The 22,233-nt window shown below is 40.5% G+C and overlaps 1 protein-coding gene across 2 annotated transcripts in view; it reads right to left on the bottom strand.

Moving 5' to 3' along the window:
* Positions 1 to 22,233, bottom strand: part of Dnajc5b (DnaJ heat shock protein family (Hsp40) member C5 beta) — a 94,266-nt gene that overhangs the window by 57,537 nt on the left and 14,496 nt on the right. Inside the window, exon 2 of one of the 2 annotated variants that reach the window (XM_069991783.1) lies at positions 12,982 to 13,101. The gene's annotated coding sequence lies outside the window, so the exon portion shown is untranslated. The other variant, XM_069991784.1, reaches the window with a different exon arrangement.

The raw sequence follows: 22,233 nt of genomic DNA, 5'->3' as shown, positions 1-22,233 counted from the left end.
AGGGGGGGCGGGGACAGGGAGTGACCTAAAGTATTTTTTTACAGATACTTCTTTAAAAATTGAGGGTGGTTAGATGAGCACCAGTGGCTCACATCTGTAATCCTTGCTACTCAGGAGGCTGAGGTCTGAGGATTGCAGTTCAATGTAAGCCTGGGCAGGAAAATCCATGAGACTCGTTTCCAAAAGAGTTGGAAGTGGAGCTGCAGCTCAAGTCATAGAGCGCTAGCCTTGAGCAAGACAGTTTAGGGATAGCAACCAGGTCCTGAGTTCAAGCCTCAGGACCAACACATACACGCGCGCGCACACACACACACACACACACACACACACACACACAATTGAGGATTGTGTGGACTAATATTTATGAAAGTAATCCCCAATGAGAGAATTCTGCAGGACTTAGGGCCCTATGCTTGTATGGATGACATCTGTCAGCAAAGCAGAATGAAAACCAGTGAGACCACAGTGACCTCACAGCATGCGGGTTGAGAACAAGTGGGTTATAATGTTCAGCAAAACATTGTTGCTCACTCCCTTGTCTTTAATTTTTGCAATCTCATGCGGGTCTGAGAACAAGGAGGTTATATTATTCAGCAAAAACATTGTTGCTAGGCCAGGCGCTGGTGGCTCACGCCTGTAATCCTAGCTACTCAGCAGGCTGAGATCTGAGGATCACAGTTCAAAGCCAGCCCAGGCAGGAAAGTCTGTGAGACTTTTATCTCCAATAAACCACCAGAAAACCAGAAGTGGCACTGTGGCTCAAGTGATAGAGTACTTGCCTTGACCTGAAGAGCTGAGGGACAGTGCCCAGGCCCAGAGTTCAAGCCCCATGACTGACAAAAACAAAACAAAACAAAACAAAAACCAATATTGTTGCTCACTTCCTTGTCTTTAATTTTTGCAATCTCTGTCTGCTGCATAAATAGTATCATGGCCCTTAAAAATCTTAAAGCTTTATGCTTTGTGGAAGGGAAGAAGAACCATAAACTAGCATTTACTGACCACCTTTATGTGCTAGAAAGACAGCTTTCATAGATGTCATATCAATCCTGGAATCAGCACCAGGGGGCATCAGAGAAGAACCTCCAAGAACTGAGAGGTCAGGGCATAATGGTTCAGGACAGACCCCCTTAGCTGTCAGTCATCTTAAAGAAATAAATGTCGAGTTCTGGGAAGATGACGGAGGAGAAGCTGGAATCTGAACAAGCTCTCACATAGAAAGCAGTTTTAGAGTTCCAGTGAACAGTCCTAAGCCAGAGAATCACACCAAGTGTGCCATCACAGGACAGAGAGTTAGACAAGAGAGGGGAAGCCAAGACAAGGAGACACATCTGAGCGCCTGCCAGCAGCCGCCGTGGCGGCGGCAGGGTCGCAGTGGCGACCATACCTGAGCGCTCACACAGAGAGTCCGGGACGAAGGAGCCAGACGCCGCAGCGGGCGAGAGGATTCTACTCAACACCAGCAAGAACCGACAAGGAGCGGACATCTTCATCCTGCAGTTTGCAGACCAGAGAAAACCCAGGATCCAAGACTCGGCGTGAGTACAAGCCCGACGTCCTCACTCCTTCTCAGGGAGCAGAGGAGGGAAGGCCACCCCTCCCCCCCAGCACCGGTGATCTCCATCTTGGATACCGACAAAGCTCGGAGGAGCTGCTAGCTCCAACTCAGGCCTTGGAATAAAACGAGTCATTTAGCAGGTCACAAGAACTTAACGGCAAAGTGACCTGCCAGACTCAGCTCCATCCAGGGAAAAGTCACCCAGCTTAGGTACCAGCCATTGGAGTGGCTTTCCTCACTGGGTAACCAGAGCCAGAGGCTGCCCCTCCCTCTAGCAGACTCCACAATCAATTGAAAAACAGAAACCCTGAGAATGGCTCCAGGCTGGGCTCTGAGAGTTTTTCACAAAATAGCCCCAGGGAAAAGCTACTGTTTGTTGAAAGGCCTCAACTCTACCAGAACCTAGCCTCATCACCCCTCTTTTGTGATTCTCAAAGCAGATCACCCTCCCATTAAACTAACCTGGGAGGGGGATCTCAAAATCTTGGGTAAAGCAGAGCATTTTTCTGCCTGTTGGAACAAACTGACTTAAGAAACCAATCAAGCCACAGGACCTCAAGCTGACCAGAGACTCCAACAAGAGGCTAGTTACAGACAAAAGGGAGATACAGGATTCTTCCCACCCCTCCCAAAAAAATCAAAAAAAAAATCAAAGAACTTTTCTTTTTCTTCTTCTTTTCTTTTTTCTTTTTTCTTTTTTTTTTGGTACCTTATATATATAAAAAAAATTTTTTTCCTTTTCTAAAACTTTTATTAATCTTTAATTTTTGCCTTTTTTGAAAAAATAATTGTTTTCCAGTAACTTTTTTTTCCCTCTTATAATTTTTATTTTAGGAATACGTGAATGTGCGTTTTCCTTTCTTTTCTTGTCTTCTTTCTCTTTTTCTTTCTTTCTTAATTATCTTTTTGTTTTTTGTCTAGCTCTACTGAACTTCTGATCTTTTTTATCTCCCTTTCTTATCCTTTTCACCTTTTCCTCTCTTTTGTTCTTCTGTATGTGACTTAACTCTTGTCTTGCACATCCTCAGATAAACCCATAGTTAAATAGTAGACCCTATCCCCCATTGTGTACACACTTAATCCACAAATTTATTACTCAATCCAAAACCTCTGAGACTTAAATTCCTTAATAGCAGTACTACCTCTTTATACCTATATAATATTTTAAGCATTTTTTTAAGTTTTTCACATCTCCTCTATCTCCCTCCTGTTTTCTCAATATATTCACATTCCTCTCTAAATAGATGGTCTTTCAATCTCCATAACTATATTAATTTTTACGTTTCTATTTTTTTCTGGTCTCTTTTCATTTCCCTTTCCCTTTCTTCTTTCTCTCTCTCTCTCTACTTGCATCCTACCCAACCTATTTCCTGCATTGAGATTAGGACATAGTTAACTCTCCCTGTGCCTCCCCACACCAATCTATTCCTATTTTTTACCCACATCTCTCCCTAACCCTAAAAATTTCTGGTTTTCCAAATTCTTCTCTGCGGTTCGAAGCCCATTAACATATAGTTGTTTGATGTTGAATAGATGTATCTGTTGAACTAGATTGTATCTGTAGACTATTGACTGTATAAATGCAAACGTTGGTTGATGGTTGCCTTAAGATAGTGTTCTAGCACAAAACTGGTGCTATTTTCATCTCAAATGGGCAGAGTAAGCCGGAAAAACACAAGAAAAATGGCAAATCCGGGTATCTCAATTCCAATCTTGATAATCAGGGGTCAGATCAGATAATGAACAATCCAGAGGAGAGTTCCCAAATAGCTCTACAAACACTGGTGGCAAACATGATAAATGAGAAGTTTGACAACTTACAAAGGACTCTGTATGAGCGTGATAGGGAGAGAGAGGAGGCATCCCAAAAGTTTATACAGGAATATCATAAGCGTGAGGAAGCTACTCAAAAACTGATACAGGATTTCCGTGAACAACTTGAGAATACTCAAAGAGAAAGGGAGGAGTGGTGTGAGCAGGCTGAGAACACTCAAAGAGACTGCAGGAATCCCACGAACGGGAGGAAAGAGAACTGCAGGAATCCCACAAATGGGAGGAAGCTAATCAAAGAGTAATTCAGGAATTGAGAGACCAGGTAGAGAATACACAAAGATCACTAAAGGCATTCATGGAATCCATTAACAAAGAGCTGAAGGAAGTCAGGGAGACCACAAAGGGAATGCTGAATGGAACCCAACAGAAGGAATGGCAGTCCAAAGAAACCATAACCAATCAACTAAGTGATTTGAGAACAAACACTGAACACCAAATTAAGGAAGTAAAGAAATTCATACAAGACCTAAAACAGAGCTTCAACAAAGAACTTGAAGCCATCAAAGCTGACCAATTAGAAGGAAAAGAGATAAAAAACAAAGTAGAGAGTCTTGACAGCAGGTTAGACCATGCAGAAGATCGAATCTCAGGGATTGAAGACAGCCTAGATATTATAGAGAAAGAACATACAACCATCCAAGACAAGTCCAAGAAATATGGTAGATTTATCCAACACCTGGAAGACACCTTCAGAAGGCCTAATCTAAGGATAATGGGTGTAGAAGAGCACCTAGAAACAGAAGTTAATGGTCTAGGAAATTTGTTTAACAGGATCCTAGCAGAGAACTTCCCAAACATACAAAAACATAGGCCTATTCAGATACAAGAAGCTTTTAGAACCCTAAATAGACCAGACCAGAATAGGACATCCCACCGTCACATTATCATCCACACAGGATCAACTCAGACCAAGGAAAAGATCCTTAAAGCTGTCAAGGAGAAAAGGGTAATCACCTATAAAGGGAAACCAATTAGAATCACCTCAGATTTCTCAGCAGAGACAATCAAAGCAAGAAGAGCCTGGAATGATGTATGCCATGCCCTAAAAACAAACAACTATCAACCAAGAATACTGTACCCAGCTAAACTCTCCTTCATAACTGAAGGCCAAATAAAAACCTTCCATAGCAAAGAAAAATTGAAACACTACATCTCCACCAAACCAGCCCTACAAAAGATTCTTAAAGATGTCCTACACATAGAAAACCAACAAGACCGCAACAAAGGCCAAGAAACTGCACCCAAACTGAGAATCCAAGAACCATAGGCAGAACCCAGTTTTCACAGCCCCCAAGAAGGTGGATAACATGGCAGGAACTCCCAAATACCTCTCAGTCCTATCTCTTAACGTTAACGGACTGAACTCTCCAATTAAGTGACATAGACTGTCTAGTTGGATTAAAAAACAAGACCCTTCTATCTGCTGCCTGCAGGAGTCACATCTTGCCCGTAAAAACAAACACATTTTCAATGTTAAAGGCTGGAACAAAATCTACCAAGCAAACGGCCCCCATAAACAGGTGGGAGATGCAATCCTAATATCAGATAAAATAGACTTCAAATTAAAATTCGTGAGAAGAGATAAAGAAGGTCACTACATACTAATTAAAGGATCTCTCCTTCAGGAGGATATTACAATTCTAAATATCTATTCGCCAAACAATGGAGCACCCAAATTTATCAAAGAAACACTACTTTCCCTCAAATCCCATATAGATCCAAAGACATTAATTGTTGGGGATTTTAACACACCACTCTCCCCACTAGATAGATCAACTCGGCAAAAACTCAACAGAGAAACCGCAGATCTAAACAGCTGCATAGATCAACTAGACTTAACAGACATCTACCGAACATTTCACCCAGCAGCATCAGAATACATGTTTTTCTCAGCAGCACATGGAACGTTTTCTAAAATAGACCACATTTTAGGCCACAAAGCAAACTTGTCTAAATTCAGAAACATTGAAGTTATACCTTGCATTCTCTCTGACCACAAGGGAATAAAATTAGAACTCAACACCAAAAGCCACCAAAGAAAGTCCGGTATCACATGGAGGCTGAACAACACACTGCTGAATCAAGAGTGGGTCATGGAAGAGATTAGAAAGGAAATTCAAATGTTCATGCTATTCAACAAAAATGAACACACAAATTACCAGCTCCTCTGGGACACAGCAAAGGCAGTACTCAGAAGCAAGTTTATAGCTCTGAGCTCCTACATCAACAAATTGGAGAGATCTGAAACTAGCAATTTAATGACACATCTATACCTCCTTGAAAAAGAGCAGCAAGATAAAACCCAATCCAGTAGACGGAAAGAAATAATCAAAATTAAATCAGAATTAAATGAATTAGAATCCAAAAAAACTATAGAAAGAATCAACAAAACAAAGAGTTGGTTCTTCGAAAAACTTAACACAATTGACAGACCCTTGGTAAATCTTATCAGAAAAAGAAGAGAACACACCCAAATTAATAAACTCAGAGATGAGAATGGAAACATCACCATGGAAACAACCAAGATTCAGAACATTATAAGGGAATACTTCTCAAAACTTTATGATAATAAGTTTGAGAACTTGACAGAAATGGATCTTTTCCTAGCAAATATTGACATGCCAAAACTAAACCAAGATGAGTTAAACCAGCTTAACAGGTCCATATCAAGCATTGAAATAGAAACAGCAATAAGAGACCTCCCAGCTAAGAAAAGTCCAGGACCAGATGGTTTTACAGCAGAATTTTACAAGGCCTTCAAAGCAGAGCTCACACCAATACTCCTCCAACTCTTCAATGAAATTGAAAGAGAAAGCTCACTACCAAACACATTCTATGAAGCCATCATAACCCTCATCCCAAAACCAGGCAGGGACTCATCAAAGAAAGAGAACTATAGACCCATTTCTTTGATGAACATTGATGCAAAACTTCTCAACAAAATTTTGGCCAATCGACTTCAACAATTCATCCAAAAAATCATACACCATGATCAAACAGGATTCATTTCAGGGATGCAAAGCTGGTTCAATAGACGCAAATCAATTAATATTATTCATCACATCAACAGGAGCAAGAATAAGAACCACATGGTTATCTCAATAGATGCAGAAAAAGCATTTGACAAGATCCAACACCCCTTTATGATGAAGGTTTTGGAAAAATTAGGAATCCATGGAACATTCCTCAATACAATAAAGGCTGTATATGACAAACCTACAGCCAGCATTATACTCAATGGTGAAAAACTAAAGCCATTTCCTCTTAACTCAGGAACAAGACAAGGATGCCCACTCTCTCCACTTCTCTTCAATCTAGTATTAGAATGCCTAGCTACAGCAATAAGACAAGATGCAGACATAAAGGGGATCCAAATAGGGAAAGAAGGAATAAAACTCTCCCTCTTTGCAGATGACATGATCTTGTATTTAAAGAATCCCATAGACTCCACTCCCAAATTACTCAAGCTGATTCAAAACTTTGGCAAAGTAGCAGGTTATAAAATTAACCCCCCAAAATCAATGGCTTTTCTGTATGCCGACAATGAGAAAAGTGTGGCTGAAATCAGGAAAGCAACTCCATTTGTAATAGCCCCACAAAAAATAAAATACCTAGGAATTAACTTAACTAAAGAAGTGAAGGACCTCTATGATGAAAACTTTAAAATCTTAAAAAAGGAAATCAACACAGAACTTAAAAAATGGCAAAACCTCCCATGCTCCTGGATTGGCAAGATTAACATCATGAAAATGGCAATACTTCCCAAGGCTATCTACAAATTCAATGCAATACTTATCAAAATTCCAACCTCATTCTTCAAGGAAATAGAAGAGGCAATCCAAAAATTCATATGGAACAATAAAAGACCCCGAATAGCAAAAACGCTCCTCAATGGAAAGAACACTGCTGGAGGAATATCAATACCAAACTTCAAACTCTACTATAAAGCCATAGTAATCAAAACAGCTTGGTATTGGCATAAGAACAGACCTCAGGACCAATGGAATAGAATTGAAAACCCAGAAATGAACCTACAGACCTATAGCCATCTAATCTTCGATAAGGGAGCTAAAACAATAGAATGGAAGAAAGACAACCTCTTCAGTAAATGGTGCTGGCAAAATTGGTTAACTACATGTAGAAAACTTAAGCTAGATCCTTATATATCACCCTGCACCAGAATCAACTCCAAATGGATCAAAGACCTTGAACTCAAAGCAGACACTCTGAAAACATTACAGGATGGAATAGGAGAAACACTAGGTCTCCTTGGCTCAGGCCGAAATTTTCTGAATAGAGACCCGGAAACACAACAAATCAAAGAAAGGTTGGACAATTGGGATTGCATAAAGTTGCAGAGCTTCTGCAGGGCAAATGACATAGCTAGCAAGATCAATAGAAAGCCCACAAATTGGGAGAAGATCTTTACTAGCCATACAACGGACAAGGATCTCATATCTAAAATATACCTGGAACTCAAAAAACTAAATCCCCCAACAACAAATCCTCAAAGAAACAACTGCCCAATAAATAAGTGGGCTAAAGACTTAAAGAGAAACTTCTCTGAAGAAGAAAGAAGGATGGCCAATAGACACATGAAGAAATGTTCAATATCCCTAGCCATAAAAGAAATGCAAATCAAAACAACATTGAGATATCACCTCACTCCAGTTAGAACGGCAAAAATCAAGAACTCTAACAACAACAGATGCTGGAGGGGATGTGGACAGAAAGGAACCTTACTTCATTGTTGGTGGGAATGTAAACTTGTTCAACCACTTTGGAAAGCAGTATGGAGGTTCCTCAAAAGACTTCACATAGAACTCCCCTATGACCCAGCAATCCCACTTTTGGGCATTTACCCAAATGTTTACAAACAAGACCACACTAAAGCTACCAGCACAACTATGTTTATTGCAGCATTATTTACCATAGCTAAGATATGGAACCAACCCAGATGCCCCTCAGTAGATGAATGGATCAAGAAAATGTGGTATCTATACACAATGGAATTCTATGCCTCCATCAGAAAGAATGACATTGCCCCATTTGTTAGGAAATGGAAAAACTTGGAAAAAATTATATTAAGTGAAGTAAGCCAGGCCCAAAGAAACATAGGTCCCATGGTTTCCCTTATTTGTAATATCTAGTATATGTATGAGTCAAGTGGAAAAGGTCAGATAATGTGATGTCAGGAAAATGAACCCTTAGATGTGTATTTTAAGGTTTTTTCTTTCATGTATGTGTTTCTAACGCATTTATAAGATTATCTCTTTGTTGCTTTGTATGTCCCTCCCCCACAGTATAACCCCTGCTTTCACTATATTTGATGTCAGTATAACTTGTGGAGGAGATGGGGAAAAACCAGTTGTTTAAGGATACAGGTGGACCTGTTGCAACAATGAGAAGTACAAGTTGTCATGCCCAAAATGAGCTTTACAACGTCGGTGCGGGGGGGGGGGGGGGGGGGAGGGGAAGGGGGGGAAGGAGAAGGATTGGGATTAGGGGGGAGGGGGGAGGCTGGGAAGGGATGTGAAGGGTAAACAAAGAGGAGGCTGCAATGCTTGGTAAGAAATGTATGCATTATCCTGCCCATGTAATTGACTCCTCTGTACAGTATGTTCACAAATACAATAAAATTAAATTAAAAAAAAAAAAGAAAGAAATGTCTCCTAGGACTGTAAGACCTGAAGGAACCGAATAACTGCAAAGACATTATTGAGGTGTGTCAGGTTTTTTTCTTGGGTTATTATTCAAAAATAGTGACTAGACATGGACTTGCAGAGAATAGCAAATGTAGAGGCAAGTAAATACTGGTTGGGCCATCCAAGTAGCACTGAGCTGAAAGATCCCATTGGCTAGGCAGTCCCACTTGAACAAAACTCATGCAGTAATCTTAGCCTTGTGTTCTTAAACATTTGACTCATCTAACTCCACATTCCTCAGGCCATCTTCTGTTTAGGACATGGCATCTTGTATAGGCCTTCCTTGAGGTCATCTACACATTGAGTTCTTTGTACTGGCCAGTGTGACAATTACATCTCTTAGTGACTGAATGGAGTGGTATTCTTGTCCCTTAGGACTGCCTAGACTGGTTAATGTTGACATAATATTTCTTTTCTTTCTTTTCTTTTTTCTAAATGTCTGAGACCGGGACTTACTCTTGTTACCTGCTGCTTTCGCTCCACCAAATGAGCCACACTTCTAACCTCAATGTTGACACATGTATTTTGACTGCCAGGATAGCCTTTTCTCTTCATAAAACAGTAAACAAATACCCACGATTTATACATCATCCTGGAAAATGTGGTGACAAGAAGTCTGGCCTGCAATGCCCTCTAGGGACCTCCCCATCAGCTGACTGAGCCTTGACAGTCTTTTGCTATTTTAATCATGGTATCACCTTATGAAGCCTCATAGACAAGAACTAGTTGGTAGCCCTTCAGTGATAATAAGCATATTCTTCTATGTGTTGCTGTCCCATTTTATACAGAGGAAATTGAATACAATGAAAGTAAAATAAATGGTTCAGGTTCGTACAAGTGAGTTGTACATTCCGATCTATCTGATTCTCAAGCCTTTTTTGTTTAGTGTGCCACATTGAGTAATACTTGGTATTTTTTAGATACTTCACAATTGGCAAATAATTTTCAAAGCCAGCACTGAATTTATAGCTCACAAAACTTGGCTTAACAATGACAATCAAGCAATGCAGTCTTGTGCTGTATCTTGCCCCAGGGTCATAAGGGTTCCTTGCAACTGTGTGCATGCCAGGGGAGGGTACAGCAGGATCTAAGGAGCCTGTATGTATAAATGAAGGAGGTCCCTAAGGAGAATTACGAAAGGGGATAGTTTAAAAAGTACAGCCTGGCCCTGTGGCTCATACCTGTAATCCTAGCTACTCAAGAAGCTATGAATCCAGAGGATTTTTAGTTCAAAGCCAATCTAGGAAGAAAAGTCCATGAGACTCCATCTCCAAAATAACCAGCATAAAATAGGGCTGCACGCATGGCTCAGGTAGTACAGTATCCACCAAGTAAGCAATCTGAGGGAGCTGAGAGATTCTAAGTTCAAACCCTGGTACAATAAAAAAAAATCAGCCAGTTACTTAGTGTATACTGTCAAGAGCCTTTGTGACAATTTTTTAAAAAATCACATTTTTAGGCTTAAAGAAAGTAGAGGAATGTATGGGTGGTCAAGTACTTAGAAACTTCTACCAAGAGGCCAATTTGTAAGTTGCATAAACAATAAAATTTCCTGGCCTGTGGGTCAAGACTGAGGAATTTCCATACTACTGAAAAGAACATTACCACATCCTTCAGTGAGCTCTTTTAGTCTTTGCTAAACTTATTCTTTCCACCATGACAAAAACACTCTTCCCTGGCCATTCCTAAGCTTCTGGTTCTCTTTAATTTTCCCTGGAAACTAGGGTGCATAAGATGAAGTAATGGCATTATTTTGGCTAGGTACACAAAAACAAGCCCAAGAGCCTTACCATTACCTGCCATTCTTTTCACAGAGGAAGATGCTCATGTTCCTAGAGGTTAGAGTGCTTGGGCCTGGTTTAGTATCCTTCCCAATGTGAGGCAGCCAGTGGGTCTGACAAAGCCCTCCAGCATCTTCTGTAATGTTTGGTGTGTTTTTCATATGCCCCCTGCCCCAAGGCTGCCTTCTTCAAAACTATTCCACGTTGGAACCAGAAGATTGGCCCAATTGGGGGCTACATCTCAACTCTTCCAGAGAGCAGTTCTAGAAGCAGTCCCAGACACAGCTTCATTGTCTTAGGATCATGCTTCTTCATCTTTTTCTCTTCAATGTATAAAACACACAGACTCACACTCATGGAGATACCATAACCAGCTAGTCCTTTGGTTTAGGTAATTTTCAAATAACCACTTCTTTTAGAAATCGATTTGTGTTTAGTTTATTCCTGCTAAGTGAGATCTAGTAGCTGACTATTGTTTTATGGTGTGGAAAGTTTGTTATGTTCCCTGTCTTTGCTATTATTACAAAGATATTCCTCTTTAGACAGATAATTCCTCTTAATTAAGCCACTTCTTTAAAAGTCTATTTGTGTTGTATTGTAAGGCAAAGACAATTGGTCAATAGTTGGCCAATGAAGTTAGCTGTCAACTGTTTCTATAAAGTGAAACACAAAGGGAAGGCTGACTACATGCTCGCTCTGTACAGCTGCAGGAATGGCATACTTTTTCTGTCTCCATGCTGAGCTGGAAACCAGACTCTTCATATATTATTGATTTAGATGACATTAAGTCTCAAATTCAATACAGCAAAACCTTGAACCCCTTAATGTATGAAAATAAAGATGTATCTCAACAATATACCAAATACAGAATAGTACTCAAAATATCCTGTAAAAACCATTCCTAACAGCCTTAAATGGATAAAGGAGCCATAACTTCATCTAATTAGTTATATAAGACATAATTCTTAATTCTTTACCTGTAGTCTTCTGAATTCTAATATTCCTATACAAAATTCAAGTCTTCATAACTTATTCATGGTCCCTCATCTATAATCCATCCAATAGAAAAAAATGTTGCCATGTAAAGTCAGTAAGTAATTTATTTTTTTTTTCCAGTCCTAGGGCTGAACTCAGGGCCTGAGCACTGTCCCTGAGCGTCTTTTGCTCAAAGCTAGTACCCTACCACTTGACCCACAGTGCCACTTCTGGCTTTTTCTGTTAATGTGGTACTAAGGAATCGAACCCAGAGTTTCATGTATGCTAGGCAAGCACTCTACTACAAAGCCACATTCCCACCTCAGTAATTTAATTTTGATCATCCAGTACATAGTACTTACGTTTCTGGCCTTAAAACTGTTTTGTAGTTGCATTATAATGACATTAATATGGTAATTTCTTAAATTGTTGCTCACTAGGCAGTCACTACCCAACCAGATGTGGCTCACCTGTTTCTAAGTAGTAATTAGAACTGAGAGAAGGCACTGTACCTTGATGGTGACAGGCCAATGACTCAAAATGAGTATTTTTAAAGAACTGAAACCTCCGGGATGGTTAAGGATGCTTTTCTATAAATTTTCATGTTGAAATAACTTCCTTTCAAAAAAGGTTCTGTTTTGCAAATTTTTAAAACTAGAGAAATATCAAACTATGCCTTTCTGAGCAGGGTCCCGTTATGACTGGAAGAAATTGTCCACTCCACACAAGAAGCATACTTTCAACACCTGTCAGTCCGGAAAGCATCACCCTTGCTCATTGTGTTATTACCCCTGCCTGGAAACCTGTTCGGTGGACCAAAGTCCCCACAATACAAATAATGTATCTTAAAGTGAAATGCACTTCTGCCACGTTAATTCTACATTTAAAGGAAATCACTCTCCCTAACGCGGTTACTTATTTGCTCTTTGAAAACAACTGTCTCCAGTATTGATATAAACAGCAGCTTGAAGATGGGATAATTCAGAAATCTTACAAGCAACGCCACAGTACCTGTGCCTAGGGCTCCAATTCTGATATCACTCGGGAAGGACTTGCTGTTTTCAATCAATCTGGAAATAGATGTGCAGAGACATAGAAGGAGGCAACGTGGAAAGAGGCTTTTCCATACCTGTTTCCACTGTTTCAAAGCAAACGGCTGCCCCTTCCCATCATTCCCTGCAGGGTTAAGCAGGCCAATGGAGTCAGGTTACTTCTCATTTGTTACTCTATCAGCCAATGGGTTATCCCTCTGGAAAACACAACAGAAAGAATAAAACATGCATGACCATACAGTCTGCTATTACACTGCATCCATTATACCAAAATATGTGCCATGTCCACTTTTCATCCCTTGTGAGCTAGTTAGTGTTCAGCTCAGACAACAATTTGGAACTGTGCTTCCAGAGACTTTGCATTGAGGAAGTACAGCTCCTGACCTGCACAGTGGGAGTCTTCAAATGTTATTTTCTTTTTGTTCTAAGACCAGCACTCTTTGGTTGGTTTAAAATTGCTAGAAAAATCATGCAACATTAATAAAGCAGAAGTTTTAACTGCTCACTACATTAATCCAGCTTTGTGTGTGTGCTTATATGGAGTAAGTGTGTGTGTGTGTGTGTGTGTGTGTGTGTGTGTGTGTGTGTGTGTGTGTGTGAGTCCTGGGACTGGTACTGTTCTTGAGCTTGTTTTTCCCCCTCAAGTTTAGCCTCTACCACTTGAGCCACAGCTCCACTTCTAGCTTTTTGGTGATTAATTGGAGACAAGAGTTGCATGGTTTCCTTTTCCCAACCTGGAGCCATCAGATCTTAGCCTCCTGATTACAGGTGTCAGCTACCTGGGCTCAGCTAATCCAACCAGTTTTATATCTTCACACCATCCTAGACACTTCATCAAGAGATGATACTGTGTCACTGTAGTTGAATCTCTATTTTAAACAATGCTCACGCACTTATATAAAGCCACCAGAGAAAACAGTTCCTATCATTTCAAGTAAGATCTATCAACTGAAAAAGGCTGAAGGAAAAGGGGCTACTCCTGAGTTTGGCTCCCAAGACTGAAGGTGGAATTTGTGATTTGCTTAGGCAGGGTGAGCAGCAAAGCCTAAGGCTACACTGTGTAAACATTGAAAAACACTTTTGCCTCTAGAGGGCGTTAATTTTTTAGGTCACAAAGAATAAAATACTGTTTCTCACAGCTCCTGATTTCTAACCAGAGTTTAGGAAGCAGTCCATTATCATGTGGAGAAGTAAAAAATAATTTTAAAAAACCCTAACGTTATTAAAGAAGCAACTATTCAAACTCTGGCAACTGACGAGCAGTGCCCTTTAATGAAATACAACAATCAGTTATATCTGAGCTCCATCTCTAGCTTTTGGTTTTTGAGATAGAATCACATGGTGTATCTCAGACTGTCCTTAAATTCAGGCCTAGGCTGGCCTCAAACTCCAGCTTCTCTTGTCTCTGCCTCTTGAGTGCTAGGATGCAAATGTGTTGCTCTACCGCATGCAGTTTAGTTGGTATAGCAATAAGAATATGGGTAGGTTTTTTAAATTCAGTTTGAGAACAAGCATTTTAGTAAAGCCTATTTTTGCACTATTAGTTATTCTTCATAAACCACTACTTTTTAAGTACTGTATAAACCTTTAACTTTAAAAAAGTAAAAAAAAAAAAAAAAAGAAAAAAGAAAAAAAAAGTAAAAAAAAAAAAAATAAATAAATAAAAAAGTAAGTATTGCAAAATGTTAAAGTGAAACTGCAACTACCTTTTGTTATTGTTGTCATTGTGTGTGTGTGTGTGTGTGTGTGTGTGTATGTGTGTGTGTTGTGCCAGTGGGGTTTGAACTCAGGGTTTGGGTGCTGTCTCTGAGATTTTTTTGGCTCACTCTATCACTTGGGCCACAGCTCCATTTCCTGCTTTTGGGTAGTTAATTGTAGACAAGAGTCTCATAGACTTTCCTGCCTGGGTTGACTTGGAATTGTGACTCTCAGATATCAGCCTCCTGAGTAGTTTGGATTACAGGCATGAGCCACTAATGCCAGCTCCTTTGGGGTTATATGGAATCTTCATTGAATAAGCATGACGAAAACATGGTTGGACAACTATGTAGAAATGTGTCTGATCCAGTAGTAACAGACTAGGGAGGGGGGAAGGCTGGCAAGGCTTATGTGTTCATATACAACATTTTAAATTAATTTACTTTTTTGTTATTATAAAAGTGACATACAGAGGAATTACAATTACATGAGTCAGGTAGTGAGTACATTTCCTACAGTATCTTCTGCTCTCTCACTCTCTCCAAGTCCCTCCCTCCCATCTCCACCCAAAAGTTGTATACTTGTGTAGCAATTATATTTTAAAAGAAAGTACAGGGCTGGGAAGGTGGCTCAGTGGTAGAGTGCTTGTCTTGCATGCATGAGGCCCTGGGTTCGATTTCTCAGCACCACATACGCAGAAAAAAGCCAGAAGTAGCGCTGTGGCTCAAGTGGTAGAGCGCTTGCCTGGAGCTGAAGAGCTGAGGGACAGCGCCCAAGTCCAGAGTTCAGGCCCCATGACCGGCAAAAAAAAAAAAGAAAAGAAAAGAAAAGAAAGAAAGAAAGAAAGTACAAATTCTTATTCACCTATTTGTTGATACTAGTCATCCACAGACCCAACATTGGGCTGAGTGCTAGAAATTCACTAATGAATGAAAGCAAACATACACTCTAGATTTGTTATTGGGTCAGAGTTAGAAAGTTGAGACTTTGGAGATAGGCTACAAAATGATCTAAGTCAGTGAGCAGAGAAGATTAGACACAACTTCCTTAAAGACAACAGAGACCTGAAAAGAACCAGATGAAGGGGCTGCTGGTGATGCAAATATATTCCAGGCAGGTAAAAGAGACTGTTGAGACCTGGCTATTTAAATGGAAGAAATGCAGGATCTTTCTGTCATATGTTCTCATTACACAGGATGCTACTACAAGTTTATATCGTTTCTTAAGATCAATTATCAAAAGATCAATGGCGTCATATTCAATTAGGCAGTAAGACTTTCCAGGAGTGAGTTTCAAATGAGGTAAGTAAAAGAGAGTGACTAACTCACGGAAATAACTCCTTAATGTGAAAAGCACTGAAGTAAAAGTGTTGTGAAATAAAGAATTCACATTTCAAAAATGAGAACTTAGAAGAGTGAACTCTAGAGGTAAGCCAAGGCCTTTCCAGAAGATAGAAAATTGGAGGGATGGTAGGTAGAGGGGTGTTAAATGTTAATCTTGTAGGTTCTATGATATGAGCTCATTAGGACATTTACATATCTTCCTCAATTATAACATTTGGTTAGGATTCTTATAAGAATGACAGGTACACATCAGCACAGAATCTTCAGTAGCATCATATAAAATATTGGATTCATCCAAAACTCTGTAACTCATGAGCATGTGGAACAGGGTATCTCATTTACATTTCATATCTTAGCAGGCTCATTTTTTTAAACCATGGCATAATGCAATGAAAATAGCTCTAAAAATACATTCTAATTTAAAGGCTGCCCGACATAATGGATAAAAAACATTGCTGCCTTTGTGGTTAGCATTTTTGTTCCCTCTACAACATTTGGTTTGAGTATGAAATGTCATATGTGTTAAACACTAGGTCCCCAGCTGGTGGCGCTATTTTGAGAGGTGCTAAGACCTAGCTATTGCCGTGGAGTGGGAGGGGGTGGGGTGGGGGAAGGGGAGGAGTGTCCTAGCCACAGGAAGTAGGTACCTGGGAGTCTGTCTCTGACCACTGAACCTAGCCCATGCACCCCTTTCTCCTCTCTCTCCCCTCTCCCATTCTCCCCTCTCCTCCCCTCTCCCCTCTCCTCCCCTCCTCCTCTCTCCTTCTCCCTCACCCTCTTCCTCCTTCCTTCTCTCTCCCTCTCCCCCTCTCCCTTCTTTCTCCCTCTCTCTCCCTCCCTCTCTCTCCCTCTCACCTTCTCCCCTCTCTCTCCCTTCTTTCTCCCTCTCCCTTCTCTCTCCCTCTCCCTCTCTCCCTTCCTCTCCCTCCCTCTCTCTCTCTCTCCCCCTCTTTCTTCCTTTCTGCTTCTTTGTCTCACTGCATATGTTACCCGGAGAGCTTTTGTGATGCTTTGCCCATGGTAAATCAACGATAAACTGAATCTTCTGAAGCCAGAAGCCAAAAATCAACTTTCCCTTGTTTTGTCGGGTATTTTGTTTCCAGTAAAAAAAAAAAAAAAAAAAAAAAGTCTTGACTAATCGGCCATTTCTGCCGTGATAGTTACAATACATGGAACCACTGCCATGCAAGCCGATCCTTGTCCTGTGGACCAGTCTGGAAATAGAGCCAAGAACAGGGGAAGAACGTGACTAAAAGGAGAGTTTACTGCCAAGGGAAAGTAAAGGCCTCTAGGAAGAGTGAGTGGCCAGACATGGATCACTGGTAGCCCGTTTGGGCAGCTTGAGGGGATGAGGGTCCTCCCCAGGACCTGGGGACTAGGTGTGGAAGCTGGGTCTTTCCAGGTTGCAGGTAAGAACTTTCCAGCAGGCTTCTGAAAAGTCACTTCCAGGAGTGGTGCTAGGCCCCCCGAAGTCTTCGGTGATGCTGGTGTGGTTCCTGGGGAAAGGTGCAGCACAGCCGTCAGTGCCACTAACCACGGCGTGTTCCATCACTATGACTTCACTTTGTGGGGTTAAATTTACTTTTTTGTTTTTTGGTTGGGTTGGTTTGGTTTGTTGTGTTTGGACTCCTTTTGTAGTGCTAGAGACAGAACCCAGGGCCTTGCTTATACCAGGCAAAGGCTGTGCCACTACACCAAATTCCCTAGCCCATTCCATCACTGTAAATTTCCAAGGGATAAATAATCTGGCCAAGAGTCATTAGGAGTGTTAAGTGAATTCAGGAGAAAAAAAGACAGGTGCTTCCTTGGATCCTGTGAAATGATGCAGCTGTCAACTACCGCTGTAGCAGTAGTTTAGCTATAACTCAGCCAAACAATTCTGGCAGTTCAGTTAAATTGTTTATATGTTTCAAAAAAAGAACATTTATTTGTGATTTTAATAAAGACTTTAATGATAAATTTTTCAAAAAGAAAAATAATAACCCTTACTTTTAACTTTTCCAAAGTTAAAAATATCCCCCTTAAGGGAAGTTACAAATAGGATGAAATTTTCATGTGGCCAAGTCTATTAACATGTATGAAGTATAGAGCTGTAAGGGCAAGAGCTAGAACAGACTCTCTCCAGAATCACTTAGGAAGCCTTTAAGTGTCTACTATCTTGAAAATGAACTTTATAACTTCTGCGTGGTTGTGCGGGGAGGGAAGAATTGGGGAGGTGGGAGAGGAAAGGATGATGGGGAAAAGCAAAGGAGGAGGTAACAGTGCTCAATAGGAATTGTCCTCATTACCTTACTCATGTAATTGTAACCCCTCTGTACAGTATCCTTACAATAATATTATTTTATTAAATATACATTTAATAAACATAAATAAATAAAAAGAATTTCAGTGTCTAGTGCCCCCTCCCCCATCCCACTCTTATTATCCCAAAGCAAATGTTTCAGGGCTGGGCTGGGCTGTGGCTTTTTTCCCTAGGGCAGTTCCAAAGAGTTTCCCAGTTAAGAGCCACTGTTCACCCCACACTGGAGAAGAGCTGATGGAGAGGGCTCTTCAGTGAAGTAACGTAGAAAATCCCTGCCAACCCACAACTGTGGAGGAATTTTCCATTGCCTGGGTTTCCTAAGAAAACATTTACCGAAGATAATGGCATCCATGTGATTAAACACCAAATAAAATTTCACTTCATGTAGTTTAACTCAAGGAGCATCCAAAACTAACATTCCTGTCTCTTAGACTTTCAACAAGTCATCCTCTTAAATACAAACTCTTTATCTCTCTGCTCTTTACAAAATATTTACTATAATATGCTGAGAGTTATTAGGAACTTTGATATATACAGATGGATTTAAAGGGTTAGTTTGGCCATCATTTACAAAGTTACTTTCTCCTTATCTCCCCAAACCAGAACCCAGTACAATGGAAGTGCGTTAGAATTGGAATTGTAATCCTGGTAGATTATATCTCAAGTCTTATAGTTCACCACTAGGTTGAATGAACTATGAAATGAATTAACTATGAAATGAATCATGCAGTGCAAGGCAACATACTGGGTTTGTGCGGATTCAGAGGTGGTGATGATGGTGGTAGTAGTAGGAGTGATGGAGATGCAAGTAACTAATACTAACTGCATTATCTCATTTAAGCCCTACAAAAGTGTAAGAAATAATACAATTAATTTTTACAAAAATACTTTCTTATGGCCAGGCACCAGTAGCTTACCTTTCCTAGCTACTCAGGAGGTAGAAATTGGAAAGAATGTGGTCAGAGGATGGTGGTGGTATGAGGGGAATTGAAAATAGGAGGATCACAGTCCAGACCATCTGGAACATAAATCAAGACTCAAACCAAAAAACAAAAAACAACTAACCAGAGCAAAAGAGAACAAGAAAAAGGGTTGGAAGCATAGCTGAAGTAACAAAGTGACTACTTAACAAGCATGAAGCCCCAAGTCCGCCCTCTAGCCTGACACTCCCCTCCAAATACCATTTGTTTCAAAATAATACCACACTCTACTGTCTGACAAGGATTCTGTCTGACTGAACTTATGTTGTTTATGTGCCTCTGGGTCTAGCCTCACCCAGTTGCAGAACAAGTTGTGAATTTCAGTTCACAGAAAAATCTCTCTTAATATCTGGCAATTCTCAACATTATATTCTTAATCTCCCACTCTTTTAATCAAATACCCTGACTTGCCTTATATCTGCTAAGCCAGAATCCTTCCTAATAGTTCAATAATTTTCATCTACTGACCCCATCTCTCCCCCTAGGTTATCAATTCTGACTGGCTTACACCATACTCAGGATGGAGTCCAATTTTCATACTAAGGTCTCTTTTCTACTATTTCAATAGATCCAGAATGAAACCTGTTTAATACTACTTGAAAAAATAAAGGCGAAGGTGGGTTGAGTTTATGCTCTTGTTTCGTAAAGGAGAATATAAGAATGATGAAGTAATTGCCTTGGGTCACCAGCCTGTAAACAAGGGAGTTGGATTTTGAAACCAGGCTAATTTTCTAGCTAAAGCGCTAACTCATTACAGAGCTTTGCTTAAGGAGCTTATAATTCCAGAGAATTTATTTCCAATCTGTGGCGGAGACAGGTGGCAAGTGTGATAAGACCCAAGATAAAAAGAAAAAAAGAAGTGATGACTTCAAACCAGGAAGTACCAATAAGTGCCATTCACTAATGACGTCCACCCTGCAGTCTGGTATCAAGGGCAGTATCTATTTGGTTAAGTAAATCTTTAAATCTGAGAACTATGTTACTGAAGAAATATTGACTGAAGCTCCTGCCCTGCTAGGAAACGTAATATGTATTTCACATGTGTGAAATTTAAACACCTTGCTGCTTGCTTAGGGTAAGAAATTGCTGTAATAAAGCAAGGTGACTTCAGGTCTGACAGATGTGTTTATTTGACGAAATGTCTGTGGCCTGAACCTTGGTCCATGATTGCTGTTCTCTGTTTGCATTAGCACAAGATGGCTCTTAGTCAACTAAGAAAAACAGAAGATAAAAACAAGAAAAGGACTCCTAGGCTCAGGGCAAAAGTCCCTTTTAATAGGATTTTAGTGACAAAACTAGATACTTCTGAAACTTGTCATCTGAATTTGGACAAGCACCCTATGAAAGAGAATTCACAGAAACCACATACAGTAAGTTTTTAGTCCTTGTTTGGCGGTTGTTTGCAGGACTGGCCTGAAGATGCATCTTTCTCTTTATTCTAAATGAGCCCTCTTCCCAATGGAACTCTACCCAGACCTTCACTGAATGGAGAAGGGAATACTAAAGATTCCTTCTTGAGAACAATAACTGCATTTATAGCATGTGAAATTTCCTAAGTGTTTTCACAAGTCATGTACAGTCTTTGGTGCCCGATACCTACTAAAGAGATGATCAGTTAGGCATGGTCCTGTGACCTCTCCCAAGCAAGCACTATTCACAGTAGCTTTTAAGGTGTGCATGCAATTAGCCCAACAGTGGAAATGATGGCAAACGCCCGGTGGCAGTACTCACATCTGTAATGCTAGCTACACAGGCTGAGATATAAAGCACTGCCCAGACAGAAAAGCCTGGAATACTACATCTTCAAAATAACCAGCCAAAACCAGGACTAGAATATGCCTCAAGTGGGAGAGCAAGAGCTATGAACAAGAAAGTTAGGAACATGAAGCTGAGTTCAAGCACCCCACTACCAGCCAAAAATAAACAGTATGTGAAATGGAGTATTATTCAGCCATGAAGAAGAATGGAATAATGTATTATGGAGGAAGTAGAATGGAACTGGAAATAAGGGAAATAACTTAGATTCAGAAAAACTAATAGCTAGCACATTTTCTCTCATACGGATAATTTAAACCTACAAACAAAAAGACACAAATGTACAAAGAGGATTATTTGCTGTCATAGGGGGTAGACATAACTGAAATACATTTACATTGCATTGATGTATAAAACATGTCATAATGAGCTAGAGGTGTGGCTCAAGTGGTAAAGCCCTTACCTAGCAAGCAAGAGAATCTGAGTTCAAACCCCAGCACCACATAAAAAAAATAATTTCAAGTATTGAAAAAAATGTCCTAATGAAGCCCATTATTTTTGTAAAACAAAAACAAGATAAAGGGCTGGGAAGGTGGCTCAGTGGTAGAGTGCTTGCCTTGCATGCATGAGGCCCTGGGTTCGATTCCTCAGCACCACATAAGCAAAAAGAAAAAAGCTGGAAGTGGCTCTGTGGCTCAAGTGGTAGAGCGCTAGCCTTGAGCTGAAGAGCTGAGGGACAGCGCCCAGGCCCAGAGTTCAGGCCCCACGACCGGACCCCAAACAAACAAACAAACAAACAAACACAAGATAAACAATTCTATGAAAAGGAACGATAACCACAACAGGGGAGCGGAAAGCTGGTATTGGAATCCAAGGCTCTGCTACCAAACTATTCATCCATATCCTTAGACATGAGTCTTTGGTGTGTATATGCCAGTCCTGTGACTTGAACTCAGGGTCAGGGCACTGCCCACTCAAGGCTAGCTCTCTACCATTTGAGCCATACCTCTAGTTCTGGTATTTTAGTAGTTTATTGGAGATAAGAGTTTTTTTGGGGCTGGGAAGGTGGCTCAGTGGTAGAGCGCTTGCCTTGCATGCATGAGGCCCTGAGTTCGATTCCTCAGCACCACATAAGCAAAAAGAAAAAAGCCAGAAGTGGCACTGTGGCTCAAGTGGTAGAGCGCTAGCCTTGAGCTGAAGAGCTGAGGGACAGCGTCCAGGCCCAGAGTTCGGGCCCACAACCGGAAACCC

The sequence above is a fragment of the Dipodomys merriami genome, unplaced genomic scaffold (assembly GCF_024711535.1).
Source record: "Dipodomys merriami isolate MVZ:Mamm:240054 unplaced genomic scaffold, mDipMer1.0.p SCAF_4, whole genome shotgun sequence".
Lineage (NCBI taxonomy): Eukaryota > Metazoa > Chordata > Mammalia > Rodentia > Heteromyidae > Dipodomys > Dipodomys merriami.
This window is presented reverse-complemented; position numbering and strand designations above follow the sequence as displayed.